This window comes from Acyrthosiphon pisum, chromosome X (genome assembly GCF_005508785.2).
Source record: "Acyrthosiphon pisum isolate AL4f chromosome X, pea_aphid_22Mar2018_4r6ur, whole genome shotgun sequence".
NCBI lineage: Eukaryota > Metazoa > Arthropoda > Insecta > Hemiptera > Aphididae > Acyrthosiphon > Acyrthosiphon pisum.
This window is the reverse complement of record NC_042493.1, coordinates 22,331,229-22,334,313: the sequence shown is the minus strand read 5'-3', so window position 1 is coordinate 22,334,313 and position 3,085 is coordinate 22,331,229.

Sequence of the window (3,085 nt, the reverse complement as noted above, 5' to 3'; positions counted from 1 at the left end):
CCTCTGCTTAGCCATCGAACGTGATTATGATACACCACGTCATTGTACTCAGCTTCTATTTCGAGAAGAAAACTTTGAAACTGTCTATGAGTAAGGCCATGAGACCTAATAAAATTAACCGCTTTTGTTACAACAGACATAACATGTTCGAGACCTATAACTTTTCCACAGAGAGCCTGCTGATGAATAATACAGTGAATATTAATAGGAGGTTCAATATTTTTCAATTTTAAAAGTTTATTTACTCTACCAACAAAACCAATATTCTCTCCTCTCATATTTGGAGCGCCATCTGTTGTTATGCAACTTAGATTTCTCCAATCGAGCTTAAGATCTTGAAGACAAACATCTACTTTTTCAAATATATCAGCCCCTGTTGTTCGATTATGCATACTTTTAAAGAAGCCAACTCATCTGTTATATTAAAATTATTATCAATGCCACGAATAATTATTAGCAGCTGGGCAGTATCGGTGATATCAGTACTCTCATCCAGTGCTAGTGAAAAATATTTGAAATCTCGTGCTTGTTCTGTAGCTGTGTAAGTTATAGTTTCAACACGTCTGGTAATTGTGTTTCGTGATAAACTTATTTCCTTAAAAAGTTCTAATTTTTCAGGAATTATTTCTTCAAACACAGTTAAAATACATTTTTTTATAAAATCTCCCTCACTTAGAGGTTTAGTTTCACTAGTCATCAAATTCGCTACTTTATAGCTCGCTTGTACAACATTTGTTTTGGTTGAATTTTGTTTTATAAATAAATTTGAAACATTTTGGGTGTGGTTATCTTTTTTGAATGCTTCTAACTTAGTAACACGTAATTTTCCTAATTAAATAATATTACACGACATTAAGTTTTTGTATAACTTAATTATATTGAAAATAATAGCTTTAAATATATATAATATATACCTACAACTATAATTATAAATTTAATAAAAAAATAAATAAAAATAAAAATAATTTAATATTTAAGGCTTACAATACCTTAAATAATGAAGGCTATACACACATGGCGGTGAACCATAGTCTGCACTTTAAGGGCCCGGAGACAGGAGTCCACTCTAATACGATAGAGAGTTTATGGAGGCATTCAAAAGCCTCCATGTCAAACTACTGTCGAAAAAAAAAATTTTTACGGGATACTTGGCTAAGAATATGTTTACGAAACATTGTCGGTTGCATAAATTGGACCCAACAGCTGAATTCCTTAAGCAAACCGGTATAATTTATCATAAAGATAATACCGAATACAACGGCAATGAAGGTAGCGACAGCGACAATAACGAAGAGAGTGGTGACGAACACGGGGACGATAAATACGGCCACGACGAATACGGCAATGAAGACAACAGCGATGGTAATGGCGACGGGAACAACGTTAAAGACAACGGAGGGGACGACGATAAAGACGACATTGGCTTCGGTGGAAACGTAGAAAAAATATAAATAAAGAAGTTTAATAAGTTTAATTTACAATTATAATCAGTAATAATAATGTGGCGATAGCAATAACACAATGCTATCAACATAATAATAACCATACAGCACTAACAAACACAAATTAATGAAATAATAACAATTATTAATATTATTGTGTACCATTGATACAACGTAAATAGTGCAAAAAAACTATTTACCTAGACCCGGGTTCGAGCTCGGTTCACTTTTCATGGTGGAGCTCCAATGGCGCAGGAACAATTTTTCATGAGGGGGGGGGGCAAAACTTAAAACACCTAACAACTATTATATATTTATTTGTGATTTATAACAGAAAACCCTTCTTAATATTTTATTATTTTAATGTTGATATAGATAATATATTATAATATAAGAATTATATAAATGTATTGATACAATTATTGTATCATATAAATATAGATACATTATGTTTAGACATTTATATATTGAAACAAAACACAAAACGAGGGAGGGGCAAAAGTATACTTTTGTCCCCTTGGATTATATCTGAGGGGTCAATTGCCCCCGCTGTCCCCCCTTCTCCGACACTACTTTGGAGCTCTAGGTTCCTTTCTGCGTCTCTTCTTGATTTCGGGACACTTGGCGCTTGTCCCCTGACTCCAATTCCTCGGGTACCACTGATGGTTTCGGTGTAGGTCACTGTATCGCTCCTTTTAACCAGTGGTTTCGCTTCCACGACGGGAGCCTTCTTTCTGATAGGAGTAGTAGGTCACCGACCCTAGACCTCCATACAAAATTTGAGCCTCCTAGGTCATGTATAAGTGACTCAAATTGAACTCGCAAGATTTGATGACAACAGAAATGAATCAATGAAACATTGCGAGTTAAAGAAAAGCATGTAATAAAAATAAATATCAAATGAACACATTTACTTCTTATCACGGTAGATTATAGAGGTATACGCACGGATATCAAAACACCGTCCCATCAAACGTGATATTAAGAATGTTTGGTCACTAGAGCGCGCTTTAATCTAGTGGCCCCATTTATTCACGGTCATGGTCATGGCATTAGCGATTATATAAATACAACTTACAAGACGTATTCAACACGATTTAATATTACGTACAGTTTAAATTTACAATAATTTTATGACCATTTAATTAAAAAAAAAATATTTTAGCAAAAGTTAAAGTTTAGCTTAAACTATAATACTTTAACTAAAATATTAAATATTAAGTGTTCTATATTATCAGGCAAAGTTGTAAGTATGGTGAAATGTTTTGTAGTGTTTTGTACATCTGGGTATAGTTCTTGTAAGGAAAAGGTAAGATATATTGTATTAATTATTATTACAATAGATAGGTAGAATAAATGTTATTTATGTATTAGATATCAATGTTTAAAGTTCCTCATGGCAATTTATTTGATGATTGGAGAAGAGCTATACCAAAAAGAGAAATTGAACTTGGGCCAAATTCGCATATATGTTCAAAACATTTTAAAAGAAATGAAGTAGTTTGGGCTTGGACATCTGGAGCTGGAGAATCACAAATCTCTGTAAGTGTTAATAATAGCCTAATTTATTAATACAATTAGTTTTTATTTAATATAGTACCTATTACTTTTGAATACTATTAGAAATAGTTCCATGTATAAAA